General features: G+C 41.8%; 1 long non-coding RNA gene across 2 annotated transcripts in view; it reads right to left on the reverse strand.

Moving 5' to 3' along the window:
* LOC127229978 (uncharacterized) overlaps positions 1-16,220 on the reverse strand; it is a 29,761-nt gene extending 13,541 nt beyond the window's left edge. For both annotated transcript variants that reach the window (XR_007835159.1, XR_007835158.1), the window contains exon 1: positions 16,155-16,220. This is a non-coding gene — a long non-coding RNA (uncharacterized LOC127229978). The remainder of the gene's footprint in view (positions 1-16,154) is intronic.
* Between the last annotated feature and the right edge of the window lie 5,981 nt (positions 16,221-22,201).

Below are 22,201 nucleotides of genomic sequence, written 5' to 3' on the forward strand. Positions count from 1 at the left end.
TACTGGAGTCTGATGTCACTGAGGAGGGAAACCCCCGTGAAGACACTCAGCACTTTTAGGTTAAATGTGCACACACACATTCCCAAGGCCTCCAGGAAGGCCAGGGTGACTATTTTTAATTTTTTACTGCTGCATCTCAATTACCTCAACTTCTAAGACAGCCAATCTATTAAATTCTCACAGTAGGAATCTCTGGGGATAAATTTTAAAATTAAAAAGATTTTTAAGGATCCACTCTTAGAAGTTCCATCATAATTTTAAATTTCACTAGAAACAATTTGAATTTTAACATTCCTCTGGAGATATTTTAACCAAGCCTAGAAACAGACAAAGTAACATGGCTTTGTTAAAGAGACTAAAACCAAAGGAGCCACAGTTCCTTCCCTAACCCTGCACCAACCCCTGTGTTTTTGAGTATGGTGGTGAGGTATGGCTGCCAGGGATTGGAGGGCAAAGGAGGAATCAAACAGGGAGGGAAGCAGTACACAGACTCAATCTCTGGTTTCCTGTCATTTGGTGACGTGATCTCTCTTTTTCAGCACACACTCCCATCATAACCATCCACCATGAGGTCCCTGTGAGCACTACGGTGGCAATGGAGCCATGCCTGTGACTCTCCCACTAAACTTCCTTACATTAGCCTGCCTCAGGAATTTCTTTAGGGTCTCTACAGCTGTGACAGAACACCATTATCAAAAGCAACGTGGGGAAGAAAGGGTTAATTTCAGCTCAGAGTCCATCATGAATGGAAGTCAAGGCAGGGATGGAATTAAGCAAAGTCACTGCTTAGCTGCTTACTGGTTTGCTCACTCCTGACTTGCCAAGCCTGCTTCCTTAATACACCCCAGAACCACCTGTCCAGGGGCGGTGCTGCCCACAGTAAGCTGGGCCTCCCAAAGCAATCATTAACCAAGAAAACATCCCATAGGCTTGCCCACAGGCCAATCTGGCGGGGCCATTTTCTTAACCGATGCTCCCTCTTTCCAACTACCATGTCAAGTTGACAAAAACTGGCCAGCACAATTATAGCAACAGAAAGTGAACTAATACACACAAAAGGTTTTTAACATTTACTTTATTTTTAATTATATGTGTGTATGTATAGGTATGTGCACATGAGTACAGTTGCCAATGGAGGCCAGAAAAAAAAAAGCATTGGTGATGGAGTTACAGGTGGTTGTCAGCCATCTGATGTGAGTGCCAAGAACTGAATTCAGGCCCTCTGAAAGAGCAATATACATTCTTAAGCAGTGTCTTAAATGGTGTTCATGTGCACTGTTCTTATGGAACAGTTCTCAGCATTCTAAAAACTCATGTGTGTGATGGCTGCAAAGATGGCTCAGCAGTTAAGGGAGAACGCTTGTTGCTTTTCCAGTGGTCCCAGATTCAATTCTCAGCATCCACACGGTGGCTTACAACTCTCTGTAACTCCAGTCCCAGGGGACCCAATGTCCTCTTCTGGCCTCCATGGGTAGAAGGCACACATGGTGCATAGACATGCATGCAGGCAAAACATGGGAAATTTTGAGAAAAAAAATAGAAAAAGGAAACACTCTCACTGAAGAGTGTTGGCTCTTCTTTACAGCCTGTTTGTAGGAAAACAGGTTGGTAGGAGCTGGCCCTATCCTTCTGAACCCATGTTTAAGCCTTGCAATGCCCTCTAGTGGGGATTTTCAGAAGATTATTAGAATGGGCTCTGTAGACACAAAGGTAACCAGATCCACAGCTTTGCCAGTATCTGCCCAGTCAGGCCAGAGCCCAGACTGATCTCAGACTCATGGCAATCCTCCTGCCTTAGCTTCTCGAGTGTTAAGATAACAAGAGTGACCTGTACTATACCTGGCTGACAGTTCTACATTTCATTCATTCCTCTTTAGTATTTTCTCAGCAACAGTAACAGGGATTTTCTGCTTATGACAGCTGCTGGGAAATCTTTCAGCAGATGAGTTAGTGACACCTGGATGAGCTGGGAATCCCATCTTACTTCCTTACAGATCTGAGCACCTAAGCATCTACTGTGTGCTTCCAAATGTGTTTTTTTTGCCACCCAATATACAGTTTATAGCACACTGTAAATCAGTACTTACAGGACACCTGAAAAGGTTTCATTCCTCAAAGAATAAATGTCCAGTGGGGCAGTAGTAACCCCATTAGCTTCAAAACAAGGCTGCATTTATTTGCTCCAAAGTCTAGCCTTCAAAACAGCACAAAGCCCAATTTACAACACTATCCCAGAACATGATCTAACTATATATACATATACCATATTCAAGGGCTATGTTTAATGGGACTTAAAGACTTTTCCCAAAAACTAAAATAAATGGTGAAAGGAGTGGGGGAAGGGTGCATTTCTAATTTTTATCAGAAATTAATAATACCAAAAGTGTCCGTGTGGTCACAATACTCTGGTTTGTGTTGTTTGAGACAGGGTATCCCTACGTTGCCCAGGCTGGCTATATGCAAACTCAGGATCCTCTTGCTTTAACCTCTACACCTGAGCAATCTCATCCACCTCACTGTTCTTTATAGCAAAATCAGGATGGTCTTGAAATACTTTACCCTATTCCATCATAGTTACAAACAGGATACATAACATGAATCTTTTTTTTTTTTTTTTTCAGTTCCAGGCACCAAATCCAGGGTCTACTGCATGCTAAGCAAGGTCTCTACTACTGAGCCACACTCCACCTATGGCATGACTTGGGTTGGTAATACAGACCCCCCCACACACTTTCTATAAAATAAAACAATTTCCAAATGCCGCTTTAAATAGTCAATTTATTCCATTGTAGGGTGAGTTGTGTCCTCCAAAAAGATACACTGAACCATCTATAGTGGATCATGCCTGTAATCTCAGCACTTGACACACTGAGGCAGGATGACTGAATTTGAGGCCAGTCTGGACCACATAAATTCCAGGCCAGCCTAGACTATAGAGTAAGACCTTGTCTTGTAACAACAACAAACAAAAAAAGAGGTATATTGACGTCCTATACCCTGATATCTGTGACTATGACCTTACAGTGGTCTCATTAAGCTATGGCAAACATATTCCAAGACTTCCCAGTAGACACCTGAAACTAGAGATAGAAAAGCATCCCTGTATGCTTTTACACACTTGAACAAATGCACGCATGCACAATATACTGCTAAGTTTAATTTACAAGGGATTAAAAATCTTTAAGGAACAATTAAAACACTATCCTGCAATAGTTTTTGTGCATGTGGTCTCTGTTTCTCTGTGCCCTACCGTACTCTCATCTGCTCACGTAAGGAAGCATTTGCCTCTTCCCTTTGGCTCACCTGAACTGCCAGGTTTACTGCCCTTGTGCTTTGAGACATTAAGCAAAATAAAGGATACCTGAATATAAGCCCTGTAATGCAAATATCATCAATATAATCTGTGGTGACTACTTAGTAACCAAAAGGCAGGCAGTGTATACAATGGGGTTACTCTACCCAAACTGATGATTCTTGCCCTGGACAAGGCAGAGTATCATCCTGACTCAGAATGGGATACAATCTAAAAATCATCAATCATGTATTTATAGAATAAACATGTAACATTTTCAGTTCATGGTAACTTAAACTGCAGAAAGAGAAACCACGGGGAAAGGGAGCACACAACTCTACCTGAAAACAGGACCTCTGTAGTTATGACAAGGTCATTCCAGATTCGTCCGAGTACCAACGCAGTGACTAATGTCACCAGGCAACATGGACACCGAGGTGGGAAGGGAGCACCACGTGACAGTGGAGGGAGACTGCAGAGCTGCAGCTGGGAGCCAGGCTGGGGAGGTAAACCCACAGGCAGGAGAGAGGGAGTAGCCCCTCCAAAGAATCCAGGCACCGGCCTCTGCCATCTTGACTTCAGACTTCCCATGTCCACAATGAGAAGATGAGGTCCTGCTGTCATTTGCTACTGGGGTCCTTTGCTACATGTCATTAGGGTTGCCTCCTCAGAGCTAACCCTTTCAGGGCCCTGAGGGCATTCCCAAAAGAAGCGAAGATCAGACTGATGGAGAACCGGATACCTCACTCTTCAAACCTGTTAGTACTGACCTGACAGATGACTCGTGCTTGATTTGCAGACCGCACTTTCAGGAGTCACTGTTGCTAACTAGAGACACATGTCGCCTACCAGTCTCAGATTATGCTAACAGAAAATCTCAGTCCCCGAGATAGAAAAGTATTTGAGAAATACACAGCAGGGATTTGTCTTGAACAATCTCTGACCCTGTAAATTTTTCTTTAACCACAAGAATTACAAATGTATATGTCTCAGACAGGAAAACTACACAGCCTTCTGGGAAGAAGGAACAAATGCCTTAGGTGTTGTACAGATCTGCACCTCTGGCTTTTCAGTGGTTGGTGGAATGAGACAGAAGCCACATTGCTGTTTGGAGACACGGCATTTTCACACCTAATTGGCATTTGCTTCTGAAAAATACACTGTACCTATGTTAGAATTGTGGGAAAAACAGATTCGTGGAATCTGGAGCCCATGTCTCTCTCAATGAATGACAAATAAGTCTTCTTTGCAAAAATTCTTGCTTCACCTATAGGATCTGTCAGTCGATGATATAAATTGTTCCAATTGCCCACAAGCCTGATAAAAATGTTCTATCCGCATGACCTCAGTTCCCTCAGTCACTGAACAATATTGTCATTTGGGAGTTGTTTAGCAATGTCATGAGCCAATAAGCTCCCTATAGCACTATGACAGTATGCTGATATTACAGCTGGATATATCCTGCCACATCCCTTATCTGTGCCCTATTGCTTACCCCTCAACCTGGATGCTTCTTGTTGCAACTCTACTCAGATGGTGCTCTGAATTTCCAGATTAAACCCATTCCAAGCAAATCTTTCCAACACCAGAATCTCTATTAAGAGCAACTTTGACAAGGTAGTCCTACACCTTGAGCAGCCTAGAAGCACAGGAACAGCAGTAGTATCATTGGAACCAGGGGGTATGTCTTAACTCTATAACATTAAAGTGTGTGTGTGTGTGTGTGTGTGTGTGTGTATATAGTGTGTAGGTGGGGGGGTCAAATGCACACATGTATAGTTGTACATGTCCATGCATACATGCATGCATGCAGAGACCTAACGAGGATATAGGATATCACTCTCAGACTCATTTCTTTGAGATAGCATCTCTCTACTAAACTTGGAGCTGCAATCTTCCTGTCTTGGTTTGCTAATTAAGGAGGGCCCAGCCCACTGTGTGTCCTCGGCTATATAAGAAAGCTAGGTAAGCATGAACATGTGAGCCAGACAAAAAGCAACATTCCTAGACTTTCTTGTTGAGTTCTTGCCCCGAATTTCCTCAATGAAGGCAGTAACATGTAAACTGAAATAAATCCACCCCTCCCCTAGGTTGCTTTTGATCAGAGTGTTTGATCAGAAAGAAAAGAATAAACAGCTGAAGCAAAAGTTAGTGAACTCAAAATCTGAGTAAGAAATTCATCAACTAGCCAGAGAGAAGGGTGGATTGATTTATTATAGTTCACTGATTGACAGATTGAATGATTCTGGGGGGAGGGGGACACACAAAAAACAGAACTCAGAACTCACTGGGTGGTGGTGGCACATGCCTTTAATCCCAGCACTCAAGAGGCAGAAGCAAAGGCAGGCAGATCTCTGTGAGTTCGAGGCCAGCCTGGTCTACAAAGTGAGTTACAGGATAGCCAGAGCTATGCAGAGAAACCCTGTCTTAAAAAACAACAATAACCAATAACAAGCTAGGCGTTGGTGGCACATGCCTTTAGTCCCAGCACTCAGGAGGTGGAGACAGGTGGATCTCTGTGAGTTCGAGGTCAGCCTGGTCTAAGAGCTAATTCCAGGACAGGCTAGAAAGCAATACAAAGAAACCCTGTCTCAAAAAACAAAAACAAAAACAAACAAACAAAAAAGGGCTGGAGAGATGGCTCAGTAGTTAAGGTTGCTCTGCCAGAGGATCTGAGTTCAAGTCCCATCAGCCACATGGTAGCTCATTACCATTCATGATGTGATCTGGTGCCCTCTTCTGGCCTGTGGGTAAAACACTGTGTATGTTATAAATACATCTTTGAAAGAAAGAAGGAGGGAGGGAGGGAGGGAGGGAGGGAGGGAGGGAGGGAGGGAGGGAGGGGAAAGAGAAAGGAAGAAAAAAAAAAAACATACATACACACCAAAAAAACAAAAACAAAATTCAGGCACACACCTTTAGTCCCAGCACTCAGGCAACAAAGGCAGGTGGATCTCTGTGTGTTCAAGGCCAGCCTGATCTACAAAGCAAATCCCAAGATAGCCAGGGCTATTACACAGAGAAAACTTATCTTGAAAAACAAAAAACTGCATACAAGTAACATTAAACAGACTGAGCAAGTTATATTTTGGAATATATATGCATATCACATATATATGTGTGTGCCAACAAGCAATGAAAAAGGAGGCCATGAGTTTGAAAGAGGGCCAGGCAAGTTTTGCAGGACAGGAACTCAACAGGACAGGAACCTGGAGGCAGGAGTAGGGAGGCTGCTCTCTGGCCTGCTCTTCATAACATGCTCTGCTTTTTTTTTTTTTTTTTTTTTCCTTTTCTTTTTTTTTTTCTGGTTTGGTTTTTCAGGACAGAGTTTCTCTGTATAGTTTTGTAGACCAGGCTGGCCTCTGCTTCCGACTGCTGGGATTAAAAGTGTGCACCACCACCACTCAGCTATCTGCCTGCTTTCTTATAGAGGCCAGGACCACCAGCCCAGGTCTACAGAGCTAGTTCCAGAACAGTTTCCAAAACAATACAGAGAAACCCTGTCTCAAAAAACCAAATAATTACAGTTATGAAGTAGCAATGAAATAATGTTATGGTTGGGGGTCACCACACATGAGGAACTGTACTAAAAGGTCACAACATTAGGAAGGCTGGGAGCCACTGCTCTAGAACACAAAGAAGTAGACGTTAAATAATCAAACTCAGGGCTGTAATCAATAAAACAGAAGCAAACAAATGAAAATTACAAAGAATCTGGGAGGGCCTAGGACCTGCCCCAAATGATGAGACAGGCTTTGGTGATCCCCCATGGGAGGCCTCACCCTTCCTGGGGAGTGAAAGGGGGGAGGGATGGAAGGGTTACAGGTGGGGGCATAGGAGGATGGGAGGGAGACAGAAATGAGATTGGTATGAAAAATAAGATTTTTTATTTAAATAAATAAATAAAAAAGCAAAGAATTGGTTCTTTGAGAAAACAAAGATTGACAAACACGTATCCAAATTACCTAAAAGATGGAGGGAAAATACCTCAAAGTAACAAACTTAGAAATGAAAGGGGACTGAGGAAATCCAGGGAATCAAAAGGACATAGTTTATAAACCAGTACTCCACCAAACTGGAAAATCTAATAAAAGAAATGGATAATTTTCTCAATGCATACTACTTACCAAAGTTAAATCAAGCTTAGATAAGCAATTTAAACAGACCTATACTCCCTAGTGAAAGAGAAGTTGTTATTAAAAGTCTCAAGGGGGAAAAAAAGCCCAGGACCAGGACCAGATATATTTCAGTGCAGAATTCTATCAGACTTTCAAAGAATTAAAAGCTGGGAGTTAGCTACAGTACTCAGCTCTACCAGATAAACTATCGAAGTAAGAATTGATGCCAATACTCCTCAAATTATTGGGTAAAACAGAAACAGAAGGATTATTGCCCAATTCATTTTACAAGACTACAGTTACCCTGATAGCCAAACCACATAAAGACCCAACAAAGTAAGAGAAGTATAGACCATTTTTTCTTATAAACATAAATATAAAATTTCTCAATAAAATACTTGTAAGCTGAATCCAAGAACACATCAAAAAGAACATCCACCATGATCAAGTAGACTTGTTATCCCAGAGATACAGGAATGGTTCATCACACAAAAATCAATACATATAGTCCAGTAGTACATAAACAAACTGAAAGAAAAACAAAACACATGATCATCTCATTAGATGCAGAAAAGGCCTTTGACAAGAATCCAACACCCCTCATGATAAAAGCCCTGGAGATCAGGGATACAAGGGACATACTAAACATAATAAAGGCAATTTTTACAGAAAGCCCCATAACCAACATCAACTTAAACTGAGAGAACTCAAAAGCAATTCCATCAAAATCAGGAATAAGACAAGGTTGCCCACTCTCTCCATACCTATTTAATACAGTACTTGAAGTCTTAGCTACAGTAATAAGACAACTGAAGGAGACCAAAGGGATACAAGTTGGAAAGGAAGAAGTTATAGCATATTTATTTGTAGATGATATGACAGTGTATTAAATGACCCTAAAATTTTCACCAAGAAACTCTTATAGCTGATAAACACTTTCAGCGAAGTAGCTGGATACAAAACTAAGCCACAAAAATCAGTAGCCCTCTTATATACAGATGACAAATAGACTGAGAAAGAAATAAGGAAAACAACACCTTTCACAATAGTTTCAAGTAATATAAAATATCTTTGGGTAACTCTAACCAAGTAAGTGAAAGACTTATGTGATTAAAAACTTCAGCACACACTTTAATCCCAACACTCGGGAGGCAGAGGATCTCTGAGTTGAGGCCAGCCTGGTCTACAAAGTGAGTTCCAGGACGACTAGGGCTACACAGGGAAACCCTATCTTGAAAAAAAAAAAAAAAAGGACAAAGAAAAAGAAAAACCTTCAAGTCATTGAAAAAGATATCCAAAAATAGAAAGATCAGGGCTGGAGAGATGGCTCAGAGATTAAGAGTACTGGCTGCTCTTCCAGAGGTCCTAAGTTCAATTCCCAGCAACCACATGGTAGCTCACTACCATCTATATAATGAAATCTAGTGCTCTCTTCTGGAATGCAGACAAAACATCATAAACATAATAAATAAATAAATAAATAAATAAAGCTTTAAAAGAAAATAGAAAAATCCCCCATGCTCATGGATTGATAGAATTAATATAATAAAAAATAGTCCATTGTATCGAAAGCAATCTACAGATTTAACATAATTCTCTACCAAAATTCCAAGACAATTCTTCATAAACATTGTAAGGAAAATTTACAGCTTCCTATGGAAAAATCCCAGATAGCTAAAACAATCCTGAATAATAAAAGAACTGAGGGAGGTATTATTACCCCCAATTTCAAGTTATTCTATAGAACTAATAATAAAAACAACATGGTATTGATCAATGGAATAGAATCAAAGACCCAGACATAAATACACACCTCTAGATACCTGATTTTTATATATATTTACACACACACACACACACACACACGTGCATGCCAGAAATATGCACTGGAAAAAACACAGTATCTTAAACAAATGTTGCTGTTCAAACATGTCACATGTAGAAGAATGCAAATAGATCCACTTATCATCCTGCACAAAACTCAACTCCAGATGTATCAAAGACTTCAACAGAAAACCAGATGTGCTGAACCTGACAGAAGAGAAAGTGAGAACAGTCTTGAACTCACTGACACAGAGTAGATTTCCTGAACAGAATATAGTTAGTGCAGGCACTAAGCTCAACAATTAATAAATGGGGCTTCATAAAACTGAGAAGTTTCTGCATGGCAAAGGACATCATCATTCAGAAAAAGTAGCAGCCTAGGGAAAATGATTTTAACCAACTACACATCTGACCTGTAGAGAGCTACTATCCAAAATATATAAAGAACTTAAATAACTGGCAATCAAGAAAAGAATAAAATAACTTAAAAATAAGGTGCAGATCTAAACAAAATCCTCAATAGAGGGAAATCAACTGTATGAGAAACACTCTGAAAAATGTTCAACAGCCTTAGCCAGAGAAATACAAATCAAAACCACCTTTAAGATTTCATTCTACAAAAGTAAGAATGGCTAAGACCAATAACACAAGTAACAAACAGACCGTGCTGGCGAGGATGTAGAGCCATGGATGGGAACACTCCTCCATCGCTGGTAAGAGTGCAAACTTGTACAATCACTATGGAAATCAGTGAGTCCGTTGCTCAGGAAGATGGGAATCCATCTACCTCAACATCCAGCTATACCACTCTTGGGCACTGTCTTAGTTTAGATTACTATTGTTACTATTGTTATGAAACACCAAGACCAAAAGCAACTTAGGGAGGAAAGGGCTACGCGTCCACATCCATAATCCATCAATGAAGGAGGTTAGGACAGGAACTTAAACCAGGTGGGAATCTGGAGGCAGGAGCTGATACAGATGTCACTGAGAGGTGCTGCTTACTGGCTTGATCTCCATGGCTTGCTCTGCCTGCTTTCTTACAGAACCCAGGACGACATGCCCAAGGCTGGCCATACCCACAATGGGCTGGGCCCTTCCCCATCAATCACTAATTAAGAAAATGCTCTACAGGCTTGCCTACAGCTCCATCTTGTGGAGGCACTTTCTTTTTTGGGTACCCAAAGGATAGATACTTCATCCTACTGCAGACATTTACACAACCATGCTCACTGCTAGCTCTATTCATAACAGAAATTAGAAACAATCTAAATATCCCTCAACAGAGAAACAGATAAAAAGCCAGGAAGTGGTTTGTGATTTTAATCCCAGCACTCAGGAGGCAGAGGCAAGCAAATCCCTGAGTTCAAGGCCAGCCTTGACTACAGAGTGAGTTCCAGGACAGCTAAAGCTACATAGAGAAACCCTATCTAGAAAAACCAAAAAAGGGGTGGTTGGAGGCTGGGAGGTGAATCGAGGAGTGGGAAGAGGTGAAGGGAGGGGGCAGGAGGAAGTGTGGGAGAGAGGACTGTGGCTGGAATGTAAAATGAAATTTTAAATTAGACAAAAAAAGAGGGGGGTGGCTAGAGACTGTCTCAGAGGTTAAGAGTTCAATTCCCAGCAACCACATAGTGGCTCACAACCATCCATAATGAGATCTGCTGCTCTCTTCTGTCCTTCAGGCACATATTCAGGTAGAACACTGTATACATAATAAATAAATCTTTTTTAAAAAGAATGAATAAGGAAAATGTGGTACATTTACACAATGGAGTTTTAAGTTGCCTTTTTTTTTTTTAAATAACATCATGAAATTTGCAAATAAATAGAACAACAACAGCAATAACAAAAAACAAACAAAAAGCCCACCCTGAGTGAGGTATCCCAGATCCAGATCCAAAAAGACAAATACGATATATATCCACTTACACGTGGGTATTAGCTGTTAAGTCAGTAATAACCAGACTACAATCCATAGACCACAGAGCTTAGATATGGAGACAAGGGAATACACAGATCGCATTAAGAAAGGGAAACAGGATAGTTACATGGATGGACAAGGAGGAGCTGGAATAGGAGAATCAAAAGGATCAGGAGGGGATGAGGGGGGAATACTGGGAGAGACAGCTAAAATCAAGGACCATTTGAGGGGTAGTATAGAAACCTAATACAGCAGAAGCTTTTTAAAATATATATATTTATGAAGGTGATCTGTAGGAAAGCACCAGATAATGGTGAGACAGAGCCCCAATTGGACATCTCTTGTCATCAAATGAAGTTTCCGGTACCAGAACTGGGTTATATTTAATTAAATTGTTGGCCAAAGGAATTGAATGCCTACATTCTAGTGTCTTTGATACAGAATGGTACTCTGTACCCTACCAAAAGAAAAACATAAATACAAAGGCAGTCACAAACCCTTTGATCTACAATGGTGCCCTGCCTGCAAGGTATGCTATGGCAATGGTGGCACAAAACTTGAGGGAGTAATCAACCAATGTCTAATGACTTAAGGCCGACTCCACAAGATTGGAACCCATCCCGATATTGCTTGGGTGATTGAAAGCCAAACACTACACAGACTGGGGACCTAGGGTAAAATCAAATACTATGGGTCTAAAAAGAAGGGGAAAAAAAGCAATAAAATGACTCCTAATGAGACTCTCCTATACTCAAAGATCAGTTCTTGCTCAGTCATCATCAGAGAAGATTCCTCTTGCATCTGATGGGAACAAATACAGAGACCCACACCCAGACATTAGACAGAGTGAGAGACCTTAGAACATTCAGCCCTAAACAGGATGTCTGCATCAAATCTCTCCCCCAAAGAGCTCAGAGAACCCCCCTTGAAAGACAGAGAGAGTGTAAGAGCCAGAGGGGACAGGGGGCATCAAGAAAATAAGTCCCTCTAAATCAGCATGAGCAAAGCTCACACGAACTCACAGGACTGGAGTAGCAAGCACAGGCCTGCACAGATCTGCACCAGGTCCTCTGCATGCACACATATATCATGACTTCCAGTTTAGTGTTTTTATGGGATTCCTGAGTGCGTGAATGAGTGGGTCTCTGATTCATATGCCTTTTCTTGGGCTCTTTTTCCTTCTGTTTGTTTGTCTTGTCCAATTCCAATGTGATAATTTTTGTTTTATCTTATAGTCTATTTTGTTATAGTATTCCTTAGAATTATAGTATCCCTAATGAGAGACAGAAGGGAGTAAAACTGAATCAGGGAGGTGGGGAGGACCTGGGAGGAATAGAGGGGAAATCATAATCTATTTTCAATAAAAGGAATGTAAATACAAAAGAAAAATACAACCCTCCAACTAGAAGACTCTTAAAGATTCTACCAAAGACTTTTCACCAGGTAAATTCAACAAAGTGGCTTTTCATGTGGATGTTAGAGACTTGAAATAAGTCATTATGTTTTTGAAACAAGCGCTTGACCTACTGAAACATGTTCCCAGCCCCTTATTAAAAGCAATTAATTTCATTATGGCATTTTCATTTGTGCCATTGTATTTTGTTCTAATTTTCGCTCTCCCTCATCCCTACCTTCTTTCAGGTGCCCATACTGCCCTCCCCCATTACAATTCCTCATTTTGTTTCCAGGTTACATTGTCCTGACCTCCCCTGTACCCCTCCCTTAGTAGATCTTCCTTCCTGCTCTGGGTCAGCTTTCTAATTTAGTGACCTACAAACTTATACACATATATCACACACATACACAAATAAACCTGGTTCCAGGTTCCATATATGAGAGGAAACATAGCATTAGTCTTTTTGAATCTAAGCAACTTGATTTTTACAAAAGTTCCAAAATCATGCTTTGGAGAAAAGATAGCTTTTTGCGCAAATGGTGCTGGTAAACTGGATATCCACACATTGAAGAATGACCACTAGGTCCCTACTTGTCACCCTGTCCTAGAATCGCAGGCCTTAATGTAAGACCTGAACTTTGAGACTTCTAGAGGGAAACAGGAAAAGTCTTCCACTAACCAGTGATGGCAAAGGGAACACATCAAATTTTAAAAAGCCCAGCACAGCAAAGCAAGCCATTAACAGTAATGAGAACCTATGGAACAAGGGAGGGATTATCAACTATTTCCTCTAAACAGAGCTGATATCCAGAAAATATAAAGAACTCAAAACATTAAATACAGGCAGGCAAGATGGCTCAAATAAAGGCACTTGTTACCAAGCCTGATGACCTGAGTTCCAACCCTGCAACTACACAGTAGAAGGAAAGAATCAACTCTCACAGGTTTCTTCTCCCCTCTACACATGTGGTAGTACATCCTCTGGACACATGAGTGCACACACTCACAGGCATGCATGCACACTCACAGGCACACACACTCACAGGCACACACACTCACAGGCACACACACACACTCACACACACTCTCACAGGCATACACACACAGGCACACACATACAATAAAAATACCAAAAAAAAAAAAACCCAAATAATCCAGTCAAAAATGGGCAAATAAAGGGGCTGGAGAAATGGCTCAATGGTTAAAAGCATTGGCTGCTCTTCCAGAGGTCATGAGTTCAATTCCCAGCACCCACATGGAGGTTCACAACCATCTACAACTGTAGTCTATGGGATCCAATGACCTCTTGGGATACACAGATAAACATGCAGGCAAAACATCCATATACACATAATAAATAAAATATTTTTTAAAATAGGCAAATGAACTGTACAGACAATTTCAAAAGTACCAACAAAACCATCAAGGAATAGTTCAGCAGGTAAGAGCCCTTACAAGAGCGTGGCAACATGAATCTGACCCTTGGAACTTTCCTAAAGATGGAGAGACTGACTCTGCAAAGTTCTATGACCTCCAACATGCGCTGTCACACACACTTTTCTACAGCCGATAAATGCATGAAAAATGTTCAACATCTACAGCCAGCCATTAGGAAAATGAAATGCATTTCAAAACCATATTGAGCTAGGTGTGGTGGCACAAGCCTTTAATCTCAGCACTCAGGAGGCAGAAGCAAGAGGATCTCAAGGTAGTCAGAATGGCTATCACAAAACAAATGCACCAAATCTCCTTAAAGCTGTATTAATAACCTGTACAGCAATTATGGAAATCAGCATAGAGGTTCCTTAAAAAGAACTATACTATATACTTTACTAACCACTCCCAAAATTCACCAAAGGAATCAGTCAGCATACAACAGAAATCTCTGCATATCTATATGTCTTAAAACTGTTCACGATAGTCAAGAGACCCATCATCAGATAAATAAATAAAGAATATGTGGTACACACACACAGAGAGACACACACAACATATATACTGATTATTACTCAGCTGTAGAGAAAAATGGAGGGTTGGTGTCCTAACTTGCAATAGCTCAGAAGGGAAGGATTTATTTGGTTTATATGTCCATATCATAGTGTGCCACTAAGAGGAGCCAGAGCAAACACCTGAGGCTGGAACCTGGGGGGTGGAACAAAAGCAAGGACTCTGGGGAACGCTTCCTGACTAACTTGCCCTACTCCCACTCAGCTGGCTTGCTTAGACAGCCTGGGCCCACCTGCACAGAAGGAGCACCATCACAGTGGGTCAGGGCCTCCTCCATCATTTAGCAATCAAGAAAACACCCACAGACACGCCCACAGGCCAATCTGACACCTTCCTCCCAGGTGTGTCAAGTTATCAACCAAAATTAGCCACACAGCAGTGGAGACAGCTCAGTAGGGAAGTGCTTGCCATGGTGAGGATCTAAGTTTGATGGAGAGAGTTAATGAGATGGATGGGTATGTGTGTGCATAGTGGTCCATACCTGTAAACCTAGCACTGAGGGGGCAAAACCAAGTAGGGCTTGCTGGTCAGCTAGCTACCCTAGCCTAATTAATTGGTGAACTTTAGGCCAGTGAGAAACCCTATCTCAAAACACGACAGATGGATTCTGGGGATAACACACTTGTTCATGCATACAAACTACACACACTAAGAAAAAGGGAACTCCATATCAGCAAAGCAGATAAAAGTGAAGATCATCTATTACACCAGATAAACCAGACTCTGAAAGACAAGGATTATAAGTTTTCTCTCTCATTCAATTTGGGGGGATGGGAAGGATAAGGGGGGTGGTGTGATCCATGTGTAATATGAAATGTCACAATGACACCTATTTTCTGTACAATTAATATATGTGGATAAAATGGTCAAAACAACAGAGAAGGGGCTGGTGAGATGGTTAAAAGCACAGAGTGTTCTTCCAGAGGACCTGAGTTTGGTTCTTAGCACCCAAGTCAGATGGCTCCCAATGGCTTCCAGGGGATCTATTTCCTCTGGCCTCCACAGGTATACACATTCACACACACACACACACACACACACACACACACACCCTCCTGAAGACACACACATATAAACTCAATTTTTTTAAAATCTTTAAAAACAAAGGAGAAAAAAAATATAAAAATTTGATAGCAGCTATTCTGACATTTGCAGAGCTAGAAGTTAATGAATGTTCATAAACAATGATGTTCACAGACTACCTGCAAACACAGAAACAGAATTTACAGTTTCTGGTCTTCACTACTAATATAATAATGAGTGTGAAGAATCTACATAGCTTAACCCATGGATGGGCTACACAGGCTTGGGGCTTGCCCCATACTACACACCATAGGGTTGTGAATATATTTGCAAAGTATTTCTTTCAACTTCTTGTAATTATTCCAAAGTAGTTTATTTAAAAACAAACTGTGTATTGCTTTTGCAGCCAGAAAATGAAAAGGATGTCATTTTTCTAATTATATAGACTAAAATTTAAAGCAAAATCAGAAATTAAATCTTGACATCTGCACGTCTGTCTTCGTCTAATTTTGATAATTTTACCCCCAAATGAATTTTTTAAAAAAAGACACATTTAAAAATATTTCACTTTACCTTTTAGCTACTGAAGGTCTCCCATGTCCCAAATGGTGCCTGATCAAAGAAGACATCTTAAGTCCTAAAAAGATATTTCAACGATTAAATTAGAAGACCATTTTCACAACATCAATACCAGTGAAACTCTTCCTAGCAGCAAAGCTTGTATCTAGCCCGAACTCCCTCCCTATAATTGCCCATCCAAAGCACACACAACAAAGAACTAATAATTACAGCCCAGAGACACTTTACGAGCTCCATTTCTGTACAAGAGAAAAGAAAAATGTCTAAGTCAACAAAACCACCTAGGTAAGATGAGATTATAGAACAGGACAGAGGCAAGTGGAAGCTGAGAACCACAGCGGCAATGTATAATTTGTAAAAGTGGGGATGCAGCTCACTGGTGGAACACAGGTCCCAAGCTTAATCCTCAATACCCCAAAAGACTTAAAACCTGAATCTTCATTTCACTGATTTTAGCTCCCCTTTGCTGTGCCTTCTCTCACCCTTCAGTGCCATATACTGCTGGACAAAGTGACAGAGAAAAGCCATGTCACCAAAGCACCATAAAACACCTGTTATTTAGGGCCAGCAAAGATCTTTTTTTTACCCTTAATCAACTGGTTACTCCTGAGAGATGATGAAATGTCTACGACTAAACAGCAGAAACAATAAAGCTAGGGAATAAGTAGAAATACTAAGGAACCCTTCCTATTAAAATACACTTCATGAGCCAGACAATGGTGGCCCACGCAGAGGCAGGCAGATCTCTGTGAGGCCTGGTCTACAGGCTGAGTTCCAGGACAGCCAGGGATAGACAGAGAAACCCTGATGTTCTTGTTTTTGTTTTTAAAGAAGATGAAATAAAAGAAAAAAGACAGGTTCCCATAAATCATGCAAACAAGTATTCGCAACGGCCTTATTCACAATAGCCATATCTCCAGCCTGTTGTTCTTTACAATTCTTTAGAAGTAAAAAAGAAAAATACTGTAGCTGTCTGGTTACACAGGGGAAAGAAAGAAATGTCTTTCAAAGCAAAGGAGGAAAACAACAAACTGGAAACAGGGTCACCCCACCAGTCAGTTCACCATCACCAAAATGAGACCTTTAGAAGCTGCAGATTCCAGAACATTCTCAACAGAGGGCAGCATTGAAATCAGCACTGAACTGCAGGCTGCCAGCAGGCCAGGGCAGAAGGCGCTGACCTAGCAAAAGCCTACAAAACAAAGGTTAAAAAACAGCTAAGAGGGGAAGGGAGGAACGGAAGAAGAGGGGCGGTTGCAAGGCACTTTCTAGAGTCAAAGACCCTCCGGGCATTATGCCATAAAAATAAGGCCCAATCACGACATTTTCCTCCCTTCTTTCTTGAGACAGGGTCTTACTATGTAGCCCTGGATGTCCTGGAACTCCTTATTTAGACTAAGCTGACCTTGAACTCATGAGATCTGCCTGCCTCTGCTAGTATTAAAGGCCTGTACCACCATGCTCATCAAACACTCTAATTACTAAAATGCCTCTTTCAGACAAAGCAGAAACCTCAGAATCAACCACGGACCCCCTGACTGGCCAAGACTTCCCCTGCTCACTCACCACTGTAAAAAAAAAAAAAAAAAAAAGAGAGAGAGAGAGATGTGAGGAAAACGACTTCTACCCAGCCCTCCTTTACTGGGGAGAAAGTCACAATGTTAAAAAGAGAACTTGGCTCAGTGGTACACCCTTCATCCCAGAAAGTCTGGGATTCCATCCCAGCACAACAAAAACAAACAAATACAAACAACAGGCAATCAAAATGATAACCACATCATCACAGAAGTAACACTACAGCGACAGTAACACAAACAGTGGTCTCTTAAAAACCTATCAGGCAGGGTACATGATGCCTATTTCAAAGCAATCGTTTTTCATTTTCTTTTCCTTCCTTCCTTCCTTCCTTCCTTCCTTTATTTACTTATTGGGGTAGAGGTGTACTCACGGGCCACAGCAGTGGTGAGGAGGTCAGAGAACAAACCACCGTCAGGCACCTTCACTCGCTGGCGCCATCCCCTCGGCCCCATACTGCCTATGTTAAACCTAAGAAAACAGGCATGAAGGGGACCTGACTTGCCCAAGGTCGCACAGTTGGTCTAGATTCACATCTAGGTTTGGCCCCAGCAGCCAGGCTGCACTGGAAGAGGGGTGGGGCTTCAAGGGCAAAGCCCGGCAGCCAGGCGGGAACCAGGAGCGAGCCCAGGGCCCAAGCAGCCAGCCCATCCCCCATCACCGCTGGGGAAACTGAGGCCTGCAGGAGTCAGTGGGCCCAGCCTCCGAGGCCCGGATTCTGCCTCCCCAGCACTCCAGCAGAGCAATGTGACGTAGGGGCCGCGAGGATCTCGCTGTGAGCTACAGTAGGCGACACTCACCTGGAGCTACGGACCCTTGCCTCATCCTCTCCACTCCTGCCTCGCTTGGCTGTGGCCACGCCCACATGTGCCACGCCCAAAAAACTTGCTGAGTCAAAGGGCGCCCCCTCCCGCGGCGGAGGTTCACAGCAGAACACTTTTCCTTTACTCCACCTCCCAGAAACTGGGGCCTGAAGCCAGTAGCCTGGAGCTGACTCTATCACTGGTTTTCCCTGCCCTCCTTTACTTTTTCTTTTTTCTTCTTTCTCAGTCACTCCTCTACAGTACCTTCCTCCCTCTAGTTTTGTTTTCCTTTTTTTCTTTTTGGCAACCAGATCACCTCTCTCATTCAGTAGTCATGTACTACACACTGCTGTTCAAAATTTTGAGTATAAGGCAAAAAAGAAGAATTTCTGCACCCAAAAGCTTCAGTTCTATTAAAAGAGACGGCAATGGTGAACACTTTTATCCTAGATCAAGAGGCAGAGGCAGGCCAGATCTCTGTGAAGGCCAGCCTGGTCTACACAGTGATTCCAGGTCAGCTAGGACTATAAAGTAACACCCTGTCTCAAAAAAGATAGACACTAATCCAAATGCCCACTACCCACAGTTGCAGCACATATGACACCACCTACAAAGGACACAGGTATGCATATTCACACAAGCCCAGTTTTTCGGATGTTTCCACCTTTGTGAGGAAGCCCACAGGCAGACGCAACATGCATGGCAATGAAGGACTTCCTGCCTGTTTGTTTTCTCCTTGGAGTGATGTTAGGTTGTCTTTGTGTTTGTTGGTTGGATGTTGGGATGTTTTTGCCTTTGTGAACTGATGAACCTGTGATCAGTTTACCTCTGAAGACTGGCTACTGAGTGAACCATTGTAAGCATCTAGCAACGTCACATCCAGAAAGCAATAACACTCATAAATGTAAGAAAGAGGTTAAATAAAAACAATTATTTCCACCAGACCACTCCCACTGCTAAGGATTAGACCCAAGTTCCTGCACATCCTAGATAAGCTATGTACCTCTGAACTAATAAGTTGCCCTCACTGAGTCTCCAGTAAGTAACCCCAATACACCCATTGGTTTGCCAAGGTGGACTTTGGTGGAGTCATCAATGTAGACTGTTGTTGGCTCCGTATCTGCCTCCAGTTTGGGGATTATAAATGTTTACTACCACACTCAGCTCTCTCCTTCACAGTACCATTAGTGAGCAGAGCAGGGATTAGGGTAACCAGAGTTATAGTAAAAGGAGCTTGTGAAATAGAAGTGATTGAAAACTGTTCATTTTGCATGTCAACTTAGCCATGGCAAGGATTAGTTGATCAAACACTAGTCTAGATAATCCTAAGAAGGTGTTTTTGAATAAAAGGTAATGATTAAACTAGATGTTGAGTGGCTGGAGAAATGGCTCAGGGGTTAAGAGCACTGGCTGTTCTTTTGAGAGGTCCTGAGTTCAATTCAATCACATGGTGGCTCACAACCATCTGCAATAGGATCTGATGCCCTCTTCTGAGCTGCAGGTTTACATGCACAGCTTTCACGCATAAAATATAAAATAAAATTTTTTAAAAAATCAGATTTTGAATAAAGCAGCTTGCCTACTATAATGCAGATGGACCTCATCCAGTCAGTTAATGAATTGACTAAAACAAGACTGCCTGCCCTCCCCAAGAGAAAGGAAAGCTTCTAGAAGGTCTTCAGATCTGAACTGCAACAAGATTGGCTTCTCCAAGGGTCTGCAGCCTGACAGCTACCCTGATGTTTCTAAACATGTTTCTAAAACCTCCACAATCACTAGGCAGTTTCTTTTACACACATGAACACATACACATTCACGTTCACGAATACACCTGCACACACACACACACACACACACACTTTTGTATTCTTTGAAGAACCCAGAAAAATACAACTCATTTTCATCCTTTTTTATAACAGTGAACTATTTTAATAAGTTAATGCCTATTATTTGGGGCTTCATTATATATCTACTTGAGCACAAGTGGAAAGATAGCCATGCCTTATTAAAAGTGAGGAAAGTGGCTGGTCTGTAGTGGCACAGGCCTTTAATCCCAGCACTCAGGAGGCTAAGGCAGGTGGATCTCTATGACTTTGAGGCCAGCCTGATCTACAGAGTGAGTTCAGGAGTGACAGCCAGGACTGCTACATAGAGAAACCCTGTCTCAAAAAATCATGCAAACAACAACAAAAAGTAATGATAATGATAAAATAAAAAGAAAGAAAAGAATAAAGTCTCTACATACACAAATGTACATTAATATATCCACAAAAAAATATGTAAGCCAGGCCAGTCAAATGGCTTAGCTGGTGAAAGTATTTGCCATGCAAACCCGACAACCCCTGATTTTAAACTCACAGATGTTTTGGGTTTTCCTAATCTTTCTCTAGAGCCCCCTCCCTGCCATGTGGCTGACCTCCATGTCATTTTACTCTTCTCTAGTCTTCTCTGGGCAGCTGCAAGATTTATAGCTTGCCTGCCGCCCCCCCTTGGTCTTTTTGGCGTTGTTTTGTTTTGTTTGATTTTAGTAAGTTGTCCTCAAACTTCTATTTGAATCCATTCTTAAATTCCTTATTAATAAGAGAAACTAAGAACCCTGATTGTCCAAGCCTGGTACAGTGGTCCCCCAGCACTCCACAAAGGTTTCTGACAAGGCTTCTTTCCCGCCTTTTAATCTTTTAATTGGTAGAGAAAATGAACTTGTTCCTGCACCCATCCACAGCATCCAGCAAATGTTTGGTCCTGTCTCCATGGGGAAAGTCACACAATAGTCTAAACTAAAGTGAAGAAAGTCTGTCTTTCACTGACGAAGTGAATATATATAAATTAGATGTTGCCAACACTGAATATGATAAGAAAAGACTAATGCACATGAATAAATCAGAAGGGAAACAGCAGAAGATAGGGGCAGATACATCTCTGAAGGTGACTTTTGTCTGAGCGGTTCTGGAGATCAAACCCAGGGCCCTGTGCTTAGGGAGGTACTCTAGCCTTGAAGATGGTACTTACTGACATGCTACTTCATCCCCATGTGGACTGCAAGAATTAAAGGGTCACACAGCCAAGTAAAATGAGTTTTCCCCACTCCAGAGATGACCTAAATATACCAAACAATGGGTTTCTTCTGGGTAGCTATCCAGTCAAAACTGTAGGATTTCTTTACATTATGGATTTGGTGGCAAGGAAGTAATTTTATAATCTGCAGCAACATCTTTCTTTTATAAAAAGAGATGCTTTAGCACAGTGGTCGTCAACCTTCATAATGCCGTGACCCTGATCTACAAGAGCTAGTTCCAGGACAAAGCTACACAGAGAAACCCTGTCTTGAAAAACAAAAACAAAACAAAAAACAAAAAAAGAGGGTGGTGGGGAGTAGCCGGGCAGTGGTGTCCAAAGCTTTTAATTCCAGCACTTGGGAGGCAGAAAGCAAGTGGATCTTTGTGAGTTAGAGGCCAGCCTGGTCTACAGAGTGAGTGCCAGAACTCACTTCACAGCTACAGAGAAACCCTGTCTCAGGGGGAAAAAAGGGGAGATTGCTATTAGCTTGCATTTCTGAGCACAACCTAGAGTCCAGGGTTCCAGGGTGGATGTTAGGAGTGGACCATTGAGGTTTCCAGTGTAACATAAGGATGGGAGAAGTACTGAGTAGAGGTGACAGGATTT

Source organism: Phodopus roborovskii, unplaced genomic scaffold (genome assembly GCF_943737965.1).
Source record: "Phodopus roborovskii unplaced genomic scaffold, PHOROB, whole genome shotgun sequence".
NCBI classification, from domain to species: Eukaryota; Metazoa; Chordata; class Mammalia; order Rodentia; family Cricetidae; genus Phodopus; species Phodopus roborovskii.